Consider the following 15,671-nt stretch of genomic DNA (forward strand, 5'->3'; position numbering starts at 1 on the left):
TATGAAGGACTTCATCCACAAGTCCCACATGCTTAGAGGACTCGCTCCGTCTCAGCTCCTCCTTCACTTTCTCCAACTGTTTCTGCAAAAGCCTGATGAGGGGAATGACCTGACTCAAGCTGGCAGTGTCTGAACTGACTTCACGTGTGGCAAGTTCGAAGGGTTGGAGAATCTTGCACAACACTGAAATCATTCTCCACTGTGCTTGAGTCAGGTGCATACCCCCTCCTTTGCCTATGTCATAGGTGGATGTATAGGCTTGAATGGCCCTTTGCTGCTCCTCCATCCTCTGAAGCATATAGAGGGTTGAGTTCCACCGCGTTACGACCTCTTGCTTCAGCTGATGGAGGGGCAGGTTCAACAGTGTTTGCTGCCGCTCCAGTCTTTGGCATGCAGCCGCCGAATGACGAAAGTGGCCACAAATTTTTCGGGCCACCGAAAGAGTCCCCTGCACAGCTCTGTTGTCTCTTAGAAAACTCTGGACCACCAAATTTATCGTGTGAGCAAAACAGGGCACATGCTGGAATTTGCCCTGCTTTAATGCCCGCACGATATTGCAGGCATTGTCTGACACCACAAATCCCCAGGAGAGTCTAAGAGGGGTAAGCCATTGCCCAATGATTACCCTCAGTTTCTGTAAGAGGTTATCGGCGGTGTGCCTCTTACGGAAAGCGGTTACACACAACGTAGCCTGCCTAGGAAGGAGCTGGCATTTCCCAGGTCCTACTACTGGTGCTGCTGCTGTTGTTGCTGCTGGACAAGGTGATTCATCTACCCAGTGGGCTGTCACGGTCATGTAATCCCTAGTCTGCCCTTTTCCACTTGTCCACATGTCCGTTGTTAAGTGGACAGTGGGTATGACCGCATTTTTCAGGGCACTGAGAACACTTTTATGCACTTTACTGTACAGCTTCGGTATCGCCTGTCTAGCGAAGTGGAATCTTGACGGTATTTTGTAACGGGGACACACTAAGTCCATCAATCGTCTAAATCCTACTCCAGCAGTTATGGACACCGGAAGCACATCTAATACAATCAGATCTGCTAAGGCCTCAGTTACCCGCTTTGCCATTGGATGACTGCTGTCATACTTCATCTTCATGGCAAAGGACTGTTGGACAGTCAATTGCTTAGTGAAATAAGTGTTCCGACTTCCCCTCCGGGATGATGAATGACTCCCAGCAGCAACAGCAGCAGCGGCAGCAGTAGGAGGCGTAGCAATGCAGGATCCTCCAGAAGAATCCCGGATAGGAGAGGAGTCAGTCAGGCAAGTAACATGGCCTATAGGACTACTCCCAATCCTCATTGAGGAAGAAATTGACGAGGAGGGACTTTGCGGTGTAGTTGGGCACGTAGACACAACAGGACAAAGGGATTTAGTTGTCCCTGGACTGTGTACATTCTTAGCCACAGTTTCTGAACTAAACAGCAACTTATGAACGCTCTTCAAGTGACGTAGAAGGGAGGATGTCCCTAGGTGGGAAACGTCCTTACCCCTGCTTATTTGAGCTTTGCATAAGCTACATATGGCAAAACAATTGTTGGACGGTTTGGGATAAAAATAATTCCAGACCGAAGAGGTGGATTTATTGGTCTTCTGTCCAGGCATGGTGATGCCCTTTGGGATCTCACGGACAACAACTGTCTTGCCCGGTGCCTCATTTAAGCAAACCGCATCAGCATCGTCCTCCTCGTCAATTTCTCCGTCAGCACCAGCTTCATCAATATCCTCCTCCTGGTGTACAACACTGACACCTTCATTATCGACATCTGCAACTGCACTGTCTGTGATCCTTCCAGCACATGCAGAGGGTGTGCTGCGAATGCTGAAAGGAGCATCCTCTTCCCGTACAGTGATGGGAAGGTCAGGCATCGCAACCACCAACACCCTTGGACTCTCCACTGGGATTTGTGATACCATGTCTTCTTTGGAAGGCAGAGTTGTTTGCTGGATTTTTGTTGGTGACACCTTAAATCTCTTAAATTTTAAAGTGGGAGAAGGAGGAGGAGGAGGAGGAGGAGGAGGAGGAGGAGGAGGACTTTGATCATCTTGTGAAGCTGAGCCACTAGTCATGAACATAGGCCATGGCCGTAGCCGTTCCTTGCCACTCCGCGTTGTAAATGGCACACTGGCAACTTTAAGTTTCTCCTCCAATGATTTGCTTTTTCTTTTTAAGGGCCTTTTACTCAACTTTGGCTTTTTGGATTTTACATGCCCTCTACTTTGACACTGGGCATCGGCCTTGGCAGACGACGTCGATGGCATTTCATCGCCTATGTCATGATGACTAGTGGCATCAGCTTCAGAAGCACGACGAAGTGGCTCCTCATCTTTTCCTTTTTTTTTATCCTCCATATTTTGGATATCTAACGGTAGGCAGCGGTGTCAGCAAACTGGATACCGAGATATCAGCTGGTTGTTGTCACTATCCAGTGACAACAGCAGCAAGATACAAAAGTGGATATATATCAGTAACACAACAAGTGGCGTCAGCAAACCAGAGTTATGTACTGCGATATCTAACGGTAGGCAGCGGTGGCAGCAAACTGGATACCGAGATATCAGCTGGTTGTTGTCACTAGCCAGTGACAACAGCAGCAAGATACAATATTTATTTTGTGGATAGTTACACTGGTAGGTAACACAACAAGTGGCGTCAGCAAACCGGAGTTATTTACTGCGATATATGTAACGGCAGCGGTGGCAGCAAACTGGATACCCAGATATCAGCTGGTTGTTGTCACTAGCCAGTGACAACAGCAGCAAGATACAATATTTATTTTGTGGATACACTGGTAGGTAACACAACAAGTGGCGTCAGCAAACCGGAGTTATTTACTGCGATATATGTAACGGCAGCAGTGGCAGCAAACTGGATACCCAGATATCAGCTGGTTGTTGTCACTAGCCAGTGACAACAGCAGCAAGATACAATATTTATTTTGTGGATAGTTACACTGGTAGGTAACACAACAGGTGGCGTCAGCAAACCGGAGTTATTTACTGCGATATATGTAACGGCAGCGGTGGCAGCAAACTGGATACCCAGATATCAGCTGGTTGTCACTAGCCAGTGACAACAGCAGCAAGATACAATATTTATTTTGTGGATAGTTACACTGGTAGGTAACACAACAAGTGGCGTCAGCAAACCGGAGTTATTTACTGCGATATATGTAACGGCAGCAGTGGCAGCAAACTGGATACCCAGATATCAGCTGGTTGTTGTCACTAGCCAGTGACAACAGCAGCAAGATACAATATTTATTTTGTGGATACACTGGTAGGTAACACAACAAGTGGCGTCAGCAAACCGGAGTTATTTACTGCGATATATGTAACGGCAGCAGTGGCAGCAAACTGGATACCCAGATATCAGCTGGTTGTTGTCACTAGCCAGTGACAACAGCAGCAAGATACAAAAGTGGATACACTGGTAGGTAACACAACAAGTGGCGTCAGCAAACCGGAGTTATTTACTGCGATATATGTAACGGCAGCAGTGGCAGCAAACTGGATACCCAGATATCAGCTGGTTGTTGTCACTAGCCAGTGACAACAGCAGCAAGATACAATATTTATTTTGTGGATAGTTACACTGGTAGGTAACACAACAGGTGGCGTCAGCAAACCGGAGTTATTTACTGCGATATATGTAACGGCAGCGGTGGCAGCAAACTGGATACCCAGATATCAGCTGGTTGTTGTCACTAGCCAGTGACAACAGCAGCAAGATACAATATTTATTTTGTGGATAGTTACACTGGTAGGTAACACAACAAGTGGCGTCAGCAAACCGGAGTTATTTACTGCGATATATGTAACGGCAGCAGTGGCAGCAAACTGGATACCCAGATATCAGCTGGTTGTTGTCACTAGCCAGTGACAACAGCAGCAAGATACAATATTTATTTTGTGGATAGTTACACTGGTAGGTAACACAACAAGTGGCGTCAGCAAACCGGAGTTATTTACTGCGATATATGTAACGGCAGCGGTGGCAGCAAACTGGATACCCAGATATCAGCTGGTTGTTGTCACTAGCCAGTGACAACAGCAGCAAGATACAATATTTATTTTGTGGATAGTTACACTGGTAGGTAACACAACAAGTGGCGTCAGCAAACCGGAGTTATTTACTGCGATATATGTAACGGCAGCAGTGGCAGCAAACTGGATACCCAGATATCAGCTGGTTGTTGTCACTAGCCAGTGACAACAGCAGCAAGATACAATATTTATTTTGTGGATAGTTACACTGGTAGGTAACACAACAGGTGGCGTCAGCAAACCGGAGTTATTTACTGCGATATATGTAACGGCAGCGGTGGCAGCAAACTGGATACCCAGATATCAGCTGGTTGTTGTCACTAGCCAGTGACAACAGCAGCAAGATACAATATTTATTTTGTGGATAGTTACACTGGTAGGTAACACAACAGGTGGCGTCAGCAAACCGGAGTTATTTACTGCGATATATGTAACGGCAGCGGTGGCAGCAAACTGGATACCCAGATATCAGCTGGTTGTCACTAGCCAGTGACAACAGCAGCAAGATACAATATTTATTTTGTGGATAGTTACACTGGTAGGTAACACAACAAGTGGCGTCAGCAAACCGGAGTTATTTACTGCGATATATGTAACGGCAGCAGTGGCAGCAAACTGGATACCCAGATATCAGCTGGTTGTTGTCACTAGCCAGTGACAACAGCAGCAAGATACAATATTTATTTTGTGGATAGTTACACTGGTAGGTAACACAACAAGTGGCGTCAGCAAACCGGAGTTATTTACTGCGATATATGTAACGGCAGCAGTGGCAGCAAACTGGATACCCAGATATCAGCTGGTTGTCACTAGCCAGTGACAACAGCAGCAAGATACAATATTTATTTTGTGGATAGTTACACTGGTAGGTAACACAACAAGTGGCGTCAGCAAACCGGAGTTATTTACTGCGATATATGTAACGGCAGCGGTGGCAGCAAACTGGATACCCAGATATCAGCTGGTTGTCACTAGCCAGTGACAACAGCAGCAAGATACAATATTTATTTTGTGGATAGTTACACTGGTAGGTAACACAACAAGTGGCGTCAGCAAACCGGAGTTATTTACTGCGATATATGTAACGGCAGCGGTGGCAGCAAACTGGATACCCAGATATCAGCTGGTTGTCACTAGCCAGTGACAACAGCAGCAAGATACAATATTTATTTTGTGGATACACTGGTAGGTAACACAACAAGTGGCGTCAGCAAACCGGAGTTATTTACTGCGATATATGTAACGGCAGCGGTGGCAGCAAACTGGATACCCAGATATCAGCTGGTTGTTGTCACTAGCCAGTGACAACAGCAGCAAGATACAAAAGTGGATACACTGGTAGGTAACACAACAAGTGGCGTCAGCAAACCACAGTTAAAAATTTAATTACTGAGTCTGCGATATCTAACGGCAGCCAGTGGTGTCAGCAACAACAACAACTTAATTATTTTTTTTTATATTTTTATATATTTTTAATTTTTTTTTTTTTTTTTTTATATATACTCTGAGAGGTAGGTACAAGGTAGTGGCACTGGCAACAACAGAGGTGACTGCCTGGTAGGTGTTTACAACCATATAACAGGTAGCCAGGCAGCACAAAAACCCTCTCTGGCAGCACAATAAAAATTATTAAACCCCCCTCTGTCTGTAGTATTCTGTAGCAGGCTAGCAGCAGCAGTGACACAATTAGAGATGAGCAGGCTATAGCAATATAGAAAGAAAACCCCCTCTGCGGCAGTACAATAAACCCCCCTCTGTCTGTAGTATTCTGTAGCAGCAGCAGTGACACAAATTACAGATGAGCAGGCTACAGCAATATAGAAAAAAAAATCACTCTCCAGCAGCACAATAAAAATGATTAAACCCCCTCTGTACTTGCAGCTCTTTAGCAGCAAGCAGCACAGTGACACACACAACGCTCCAGCAAACCCCCCTCACGGAGCAATAAATAAAACCCCCCTCTCTGGCAGCACTGCTGCCTGCTCTGCGTCGCCCCACAGAATGAAGATGGCGGCGGCGGGTCCCGGCTTTTATGTAATCCGGATCTCGCGAGAATCCGACGTCACCAATGTGACGTCGGGCCTCGATTTCGGCTCCGGGCCTGCGCGGGAGTCCGCGGACGTCCTGGATCCGGATTCGGATTCAGGACGTCCGTGCGGATCCGGATCTCGGAGATCCGGACCCGCTCATCACTAGTTTAAAGGGTTATTCTCATTTTGTAAAGATTATGCTACATATTTATTCTCAATTTAGACAAGAACCCAAACACACTGAAGTGCCCAAAGTGACTCATGTAATAGAGACTCCAACGGAGTTTTAGGTGTCAAGTGTCCTGTAGTGTGTGGGTGTGTCTGCCCTCATAGTGACAAATACAGGGCACAGCTTTCGATCATTTTGTTATTCTGAAACCACGCCTCCTTTTCACAGACCAGGCCCCTTTTGGGTGTGGGTGTGTTTCTGGCATGAAGTAGAGTCTAGCTTAATGGGAACAGAATGTTGGGAGCAGGGGTGTAGCGAGGGCGATTCTGGTGGAGCACAAGCTCCAGGTGTAAAAAAAACAACAATGAACACAATGAATAAATGTGTTTTTCTCCTGTGTAAGCAATCATTGAATCTAGGGGGTAATGAAAATAGGTGATGTTGTCTATAGCAATCAGAGTCTATCATTTCTATTTTGCATGCTAGAAAATAATAGACAAAACTGATCGGTTGCTATGGGCAACATCACCTAATTAAATTTTTTTGAAGTTTTAGTAAATTTAGCCCTAGGTGTTTTTTGTGAAGGCCAATATGTGTTTTTTCCCATGTGTGGCTTTTTTTTTTCTTGTGCGGGATATTATGTGTGTTTTTAACCTGTGGGGCTATTGTGTTCTTTTTCTTGTGTGTTTTGTTCACTCTGTCGGGAAAAAATGTGTATTTGTATTATAGATGTAACACTATAGGTATATATGAGGTGCCATGACTCCGTGCTATGCCTCTGGTTGGGAGGTAGGTTTTATTCTAGGAATTGACATTTTATTTATTTCTCCATTTGACTTTCAAGACTTTCCCCTAATGCAAAGTTTCCCAAACTCCACCATTACTGACCAGGTTTTAAGGATATTCCTAACCATCAGGACTCCAGTATGGATTCCCCCTCCCTTGTGATGCTACAGAAGTCTGTGTCCCCCCTTCCCGTATCACTACAGTAGTCTGTGTCTCTCTGCTGCAGCCTGTGCTTGTATTTACACCCCCCCCCCCCCCCCCAACACCACCACCACCACCATCACCATCACTTACTTGGATTTTCACCTTGCTCCTCCTTAAGGCAGCGGTGATGGACGGTGGTCTCCTCACACACTGTTCTTCAGTGAGTATTTTGTCTTAATACTATGAATAGGCAGCACGGATCACAAAACAAACCCCATTATTGTGCCAAGTTATTCCATTCCCTCTATGCCTGTGTGCTGCTGATTAGTCCATCTGTGCAGGCACTAAGGACCAAATTCTCTAAGCTTCAAAAGTGATAAAATGGAGAGTGATAAACAGCCAGCCAATCAGCTCCTACCTGACATTTTTCAAACACAGTCTGTGACATGGTAGGTAGGAGCTGATTGGCTGGCTGTTTATCACTCTCCATTTTATCACTTTTGAAGCTTAGAGAATCTGGCGCTCAAGCCTGGTCACAATCAACATACCAGACTACTGCAGTATCTGGGTACTGGGAGCTACGGCTGTCTCATCGTCTACTCAAATCCAACGCCCGTGTTGTCCCCTAGTTGCGGCCTTGTCCTTAAAACAGGACTGTAGTGGCAGAGTTTGGGAAACACTGCTTAACATATGGGGCCAGATGCACTAAGCTTCAAAAGTGATACAATGGAGAGTGATAAACAGCCAGCCAATCAGCTCCTGCCTGCCATGCCACAGGCTGTGTTTGAAAAATGTCAGGCAGGAGCTAATTGGCTGGCTGTTTATCACTCTCCATTGTATCACTTTTGAAGCTTAGTGCATCTGGCCCATAGTCTGGAAACTCATATGGATGATGCCCTTGTGCTGCATGGGAGGTTTCTGTCCTGACTGTGTACAGTACCTCTTAGGACTCCTGTGCTACAGCTTGACAGGTGTACTGCGTCCAATCACACCCCCCCCCCCCCCACTTTGCATGGACAGTGTAGTTATCAATATCCTCCATGCCACGGGTGGTCTAGTGTGTATGGCACTTAATTCCCATTCACGAGCAATGTGACGTTAATGCCCCCATACACTGGGCAATTTCCTGCAATTTGGGTTATTTTCCTTTCATTGCGGCAATCAATCACAGAAAAAGAGCCCAAACTGCATGCAATCCTGCTGCCCGGGATTATTATTATTATTATAATTTTATTTATAAGGCGCCACAAGTGTTTCGCAGCGCCGTACAAAGGAACAATACAGGGAGACAAAAACTTGGCATAACATTGAATAAATAACAAAAATACAGTACAAATAAAGAGCACCACAGTTCAATACACATTACAGCTTAAATGTAAGTAGTGAGGACCCAATCAACATACAACTAGAGGCTTGAGGCCAATGATGGAGATGAGTATGAAGATGGTCACTGAGTGTTGAAATAAGGAGAGCTGTGAGTGAAATGTGAAGAGAAGTGGGCTTTGACAACAGGAGGGAAGAGGGCCCTACTCGGAGGAGTTTACAATCTAGTAGGAAGGGGAGACAGACAGATTACAAGAGGTGCAAGCGAGGGGGTGGTGGTTAGATAGCAGGATGTAAACAGGAAACAGGCAAGGGGTCGGAGAACCAGCTGGTTTATGCAGTGGAAGGGTACGCTTTGATGAATAGGTGAGTTTTCAGTGCCCGTTTGAAGCTTTGCAAGGTCGGGGAGAGTCTAATGGAGCGAGGGAGTGCGTTCCACTGAAGGGGTGCAGCACGGGCAAAGTCCTGTACTCTAGCATGGGAAGCAGTGATCAGGGTGGAGGAGAGACGACAGTCGTCAGCTGACCGTAGAGGGCGGGAGGGTGTATGAATGGAGATGAGGTTAGAGATATATGGAGCAATGGAATTAGAGATGGCCCTGTATGTGAGTGTGAGGTGTTTGAAGAGGATTCTGTAGGGGTCCCCCGGTGGCTCATGGTAGCATTGCGTGTGACTTCTCTAAGGGGAGAAGACACCGCGGTGTATGGGGTGCCTTTAGTTTCGGGTTCCTCTGGATGCCCTTGTTTCCTACCCCATCAAAAATATTCTAGTAGCTTAATACAGCAAAGCTCTGCGCTTTTGCACTTTCTATATTGACCTTTATTTTTCTAACCTTATTTGTGCGTTATTTTAGAAAGCAGCATGTCTTCCGCTTCAGATATTTACTGGAAATGCCCACATGGAGATAGGCTTAGTACAAGCAAAGTGACTGTGTTTTTGTTCAAAGATAAACAGCATTACTGCGGCAGTTGTAGATATTTCCTAGTGGATTGTAATCAAATCCATTGAAAGTCCCCTAGTCTTCAAAGTACATTTGGATTTGGCATGGTAAGGGTATTTTACATAGATAAGCTTCCTGGTGCAAATCTGAGGTTAATTAACTGTCTTTTACTAGAAAACTAGGATAGTCTCTGTATTATTAGACCTTGACATTTCAGTGCTGGCAACGTCAATGCCTCCAATCCTGTGGTCTGGAGGAGTCGCCTAGCAACAGATGCTTGAAATATCACTGCAGTGTATACTTTAATCCTCCATCCTTCTAGATTTTAAAACCAAAATGATTATTATGTGCAAGGAACTGAGTGATGCAAAGGCTCCATTTAAAGTGGAAAAAAACCACAAAAAATGTTTTTTGTTTTTTTTCTTAGTATGTCATTGTGTTCTAGTCAAGACAAGAGGGGTTATTTCTGCAGAGATCTGTTTAGTGTGCGCTAATAATTATAATATATAAATGACAATCTGACAATTGTGTGGGTGCCGCATGGATATCAGCTGCAGGAATATGCTAACTTTAAGTTAACATGGTTCAGTGAATAATGCAGGGGTTTTATTGCTAGATATAATGTAATATTCTTTGTAATTATACTTTATCTTTTGTTTTAACAGTGAAAACACTACTGTAAGGGCCTGATTCATCATGTGTTGTAGTTATGCAGAATTCACATTCAATTCCTGCTTCCCAGCCTGCAGCCAGACAGTGAATGGTTGTCAGTATGCTGATTGGTGGATGCCCGGAGTTATCTACCAATCAGAGTGCTGACAGCTAGAGATGGGCAAAACGGCTCACTAAGAAGAGCTGGAATCCAGTGACCAATCCGTGAAAAGATCCGGATCTTTTAGGTGGATCATCGGCTTGCTTTGAAAAAAGGAGAATTTGTTTTACAATCATTTATTGCCATTTTTTTTAAAACTTTTTTAAAATTTAAAACAGTGAGCTGAACAAATAAGAACATACATGACCGAGTAAAACACTGATCGATGGCTTGGTGCAGAATCGCCATCGATGGCAACCATCGATGGCGTCTGAACCGATGGCCATCCCTAGCAGCAGCAGCCTTGTTATTCTTTCTTTCACTTTCAAATCTCAGCACTGTTCTCAGTCACCAGAGTTAGTACATCTGAGCTGCCACAGGTGGCAGTGCTGAGCTCAGGCAAATGCATTGTAATGAAAAACGAAACTGAAAGTAAAAGAACGTCGGTTCACCTTTTTTGGATCGGCAGCTCCCTCAGTCTTTTATGGGATCCGTCCAAACGATCTGCTTCATTCGCGAACGACCCATCTCTACTGACAGCCATTCAATTTACGGAAGCATGGCGAGAGATGGTGCAGGACTCTAGAAGGGGCATGTTATGAGTTGTTTTTAATAAATTGCCGTTAATAGGTGTGAATGGGGCCCCAGTGCACTGTTTTGCCCAGGGCTTACAATACAGTTAAGGCCATGTGCCTGCTCAGCCTAGCTCTGAAGGCAGGAGCTGGGCCGCCATGTTTTCAATCACAGCAGCATGTGACGTTATGCAGCTGATGTTGCCCGCCCAGCAATCGATTTGGGCAAACCCCCAACGCTGTGTTGACCCCCCAAAACACTGAATCGCTGCCCCCTTTAGCCATTAGAGTGCGGTCACTTTTTTTCAAGAACATATTTTGCAGAAGGGCTAATGCATGTGCAGATTAGCAAAAATTACTAGTGATTTTTGCTAATCAGTGATTGAAGCTAAATTATCCCCTACATTTCGTCATGAGATTGCAGCTTTAACGCTTGTAAAAATGTGCAGTCAGGCTTCCTTTTCAGTGACAGCAGTATTCCTACTTATAAATGAAAGTGGTGTACACACAGACACAGGGCCGGTTTAAGGCTCCTCAGCAGGCTAGGCAAAACTTCAACCTACTGCCACCAGTACCCAATTTCCAACCCCTTAAGGCATACTTGTCTAACATTCTGGAATGGCAGGGAGGCTCCCAAAAATTGGGTGGTCCACCCAGCCCCCCCGGTAAGGTGGGCAAGTCCCCTGCTTTTCCTGGAGGCCTCCCTTCTCCACCCACAATAGAGTATAAGGAGTAGGGGACAGCAAAGTAAGGAAGTATGCCTCAATGGAAAGTATGGAGGCGAGGTCTTAGACGTTCCACAGCAGCCACCTTCATTTTGACTTGGCCAAATACCCAGCTTGCCTTCTTTGCACGGTCTATCCTGCCTGTCAATAGCGAAGGCTATCGTCTGCCATGTACACACAGTACGATTCTGGATAAAGTGCTAGGTGATTTTGACTATCACAGCTTAAGCGTTTCTACACTACAGTATTTGCATAATCATAAGTAAAGTGAACAATGTTTTCTTGTTAAAAGTTTTACAGCTGAAAGACCTACACTGTAGCAATCTTTAGCATAGGTGTCTGTAGTTTACAGAAAGGTTTCATGTTGAAGAGAACAATCCTCTATAATTATGTCTACCATTATTACTATTAGCACTGGTAATACGAATACATCATAAATAAAACAGCAGCAATTACTAAAGCAGAACAATTATAATGATCCTGTACTGAAAACATTTTTAAATATGGTAACTGTTTTTTAGGGTGACATAATAATTCATTATTTTTAAAAGTCGTTCTAAGGGAAATTTTAGATTATATCAATTACTCAACCTTAACCCTCTAAGGCGGTATTCGATGCTCCACCACTATTAGCGGCGGGGCCCTATTCAATGCTGTCTTTACTGACAGCATTGAAGAGGGATCACGGCAGAACGAGCCCGACTTTAGAAGTGTCTTTAGAAGACTTTAGAAGCTGTCTGGCCCGTTCTGCCGATATCGGCCGTGGATTGTCACGATCCAGGCCGTTTACGTGGACACGCCCAATTTCCGCTGATCGGCAGGCAGGAAATTGAATCCCGTCTGCCGATATGCAAAACGTAAACGGGCCTGGATCACGGCTGTCAGGAGGGATGGACAGCCGTGATCCGGGATTGAATACCTCCAAAGACTCTCAACTGGTCATGTTTTGTGGATTTCTGTTTGAGGAAGAAGATAATTAGCACCAGCATGTAGCCTTCACCAAGGACCTCCTGTGATACAAAGCATGAGGAAGCCTTCCTATAATTGAAAGCAGCCGTACAAGAACCTGCCATACTGAGATGCTGTCCTCCTATTGATTACAGCATCTTGGTATGGCGCTAACCATGGGCACAAGCAATGCTATATAATAATAACAGCAGAAGGACACATTTCTGTGATGCCATTGTCTGAGCACAGCGCATCATATACCAAATTATAGGTCTTGGTTTGTAGTTTGGCAGAAAAATCTTAGCATTGTGATTGGTTGCTTCCACCTGCCATTTATAATGTATCCTCATTGTGCTCTTAAAAATGATCCAGTTGGTGAACTCTCCCTATGCATCTACTGAGTGACCTGGAAGACGTGACCTGCTGGGTGCTCAGGAAACTGTGCCATTATTATTATTATTAATAACAACAATAATAATAATTGTCTACTATAATTTTCATACAAATCCCTTGTAAATGCTTTTCCTCATTATCCAAACAAGCTCTGAAAGCCATGGTAGTAACAGGACATATTATACAAACATATAACATTGGATGGGCATGGGTCACTTGGTCGACCATATTAGGTTGACATACTTTGGGTCAACCACTAAAGGCCGACATGGCCAAGGTCAACACATTAAATAGGTCAACATGACGGCCTTCAGTGGTAAACCCAATGCATGTTGACCTTATATGTGTCGACCTAACAAATGTATATCCATTGGATATGTTGGTTTATGCAGTCATATATATGCTTTCCAATATGTAATACACGGGGCCTCTTGTAGTTCATTTATCTTATCCAGCAAAATCAAATGTTGCTTTTAGATCTGACTGTAGACTTGGGTGAAATTCTGCTGATGGCCGACATTGCATTAAGCAGCAATCTTTCTTATCCATTCATCTACTGTCACCAAAAGGTGGGAAATGTGGCCCCACTGCAGCTGCCACCATCCTGAATCCGTAACTCACGCACAAAACCATATAAGTGCAATTGTATGTACAGTAACATAAAGTACATTTATGCAGAACCCCCCCTAACACTTACCTGTTACACCTAAGACACTTTGGGTGACATTTATTAGAGATCGATGGTGGGTTTTTTGCGATTTTTATCGCAAAAACTGCTGTTTTTTCATTTTTCCCCAAATCGATTTTTTAAAGGGGTGGCGATTTGCGGCATAAATCACACTTTTTGCCGCGAAATCGCACTTTTTGCCGCGAAATCGCACTTTCTAAAAGTGCGATTTTTTTTTAACTCCGGAATTCGCATCCAGATGTTTTCCCCATTGAAAAAGATACAAATCGCATTTTTAATGAGATGCGAATTTGGAAATCGCCACAAAAAATGGTCTAAAGTTCCAAAAAAAAATAGACCTGATCCTGACTGGCGGTTTGGTCAGAAACATGGCGATTTTGTCAGAACCATGCACAGATCATTGTGATCTGTGTATGGTTCTTTGTTAAAATATGTGTAAAAGTTAAAAAAAAAAAATGGCGTGAGGTCCCCCCTCCTGTACATAACCAGCCCTGGGCTCATTGAGCCGGACCTGGTTCCAAAAATACGGGGGACAAAAAGCGTAGGGGTCCCCCGTATTTATGAAACCAGCCCTGGACTCTTGGACCGGTCCTGGTTCCAAAAATACGGGGGACAAAAAATCTGGGGGTCCCCCGTATTTTGAAACCAGCACCGGGCTCCAACAGCCCGCAGTGTCATGCCACAGCCGGGGGACACTTTTTACACAAGGTCCCCCGGCCGCACCATAAGCACCGTGGCTGGTTAGCCTTGGACGGGGTACCTGGAGGAGTGGGGACCCCCCCAATAAAGGGGTTCCCCCCCCAGGCTTCACCCGTCCAGGGCTGAAGCCCGGGGCTGTCACCGGCGTCCCTGGCCATTGGACGCCGGCCTGATAGGGTTAAATTCTCATTCCTAACATTGCTTAATACAGGAGAACTGCAAGTGCCAGCAGACCTCCCCTGCAGGCTGGGACTTTTAGAACCACAAGTCCCAGCATGCGGGGCATTAATGGGCCCGCTGGGATTAGTAGTCCACCTGTAAAAAGAATGTTAAAATAAAGCACGCACACAGAAAAGTATAACTTTAATACACACACACACAAACACCTCACTTTTACACCGCTATACATACCGATCCAGGATCCAGCGCTGGTCTCTCTGCAGCAGAGCCGGACAGCCCGCACTGACAGCGGGCTGAACCGGCTTCCTCCGATGCAGCGAACAGCTTCTCACAGGCTGAGAGCGTGATTGGGCGATGCGTCTCCATGGAGACGCATAGCTCAGTCCTGATTGGCTGAGCTATGCGTCTCCATGGAGACACATAAGCCGGAGACGCTCTCAGCCTGTGTCGCACTGGGACAGCGCGACAGAAGCTGTTCGCTGCATCAGAGGAAGCCGGTCAGCCCGCTGTCAGTGCGGGCTGTCCGGCTCTGCTGCAGAGAGACCAGCGCTGGATCCTGGATCGGTGAGTATAGCGGTGTAAAAGTGAGGTGTTTGTGTGTGTATGTGTATTAAAGTTATACTTTTCTGTGTGTGTGCTTTATTTTAACATTCTTTTTACAGGTGGACTACTAGTCCCAGCGGGCCCATTAAGGCCACGCATGCTGAAACTTGTGGTTCTCCAAGTCCCAGCCTGCGGGGGAGGTCTACTGGCACTTGCAGTTCTACTGTATTAAGCAATGTTAGGAATGAGAATTTAACCCTATCAGGCCAGCGTCCAATGGCCAGGGACGCCGGTGACAGCCCCGGGCTTCAGCCCTGGACGGGTGAAGCCTGGGGGGGGGGTTTCCCTTTATTGGGGGGGGTCCCCACTCCTCCAGGTACCCCGTCCAAGGCTGACCAGCCACGGTGCTCATGGTGCGGCCGGGGGACCTTGTGTAAAAAGTGTCCCCCGGCTGTGGCATGACACTGCGGGCTGTTGGAGCCCGGTGCTGGTTTCAAAATACGGGGGACTTCCAGATTTTTTGTCCCCCGTATTTTTGGAACCAGGACCGGTCCAAGAGTCCGGGGCTAGTTTCATAAATACGGGGGACCCCTACGCTTTTTGTCCCCCGTATTTTTTTTCAATCACAAAATCGCACATTTTAAAAAAATCGCAACTTTTCATGACTAA

This window comes from Crinia signifera, chromosome 4 (genome assembly GCF_055691185.1).
Source record: "Crinia signifera chromosome 4, ASM5569118v1, whole genome shotgun sequence".
NCBI lineage: Eukaryota > Metazoa > Chordata > Amphibia > Anura > Myobatrachidae > Crinia > Crinia signifera.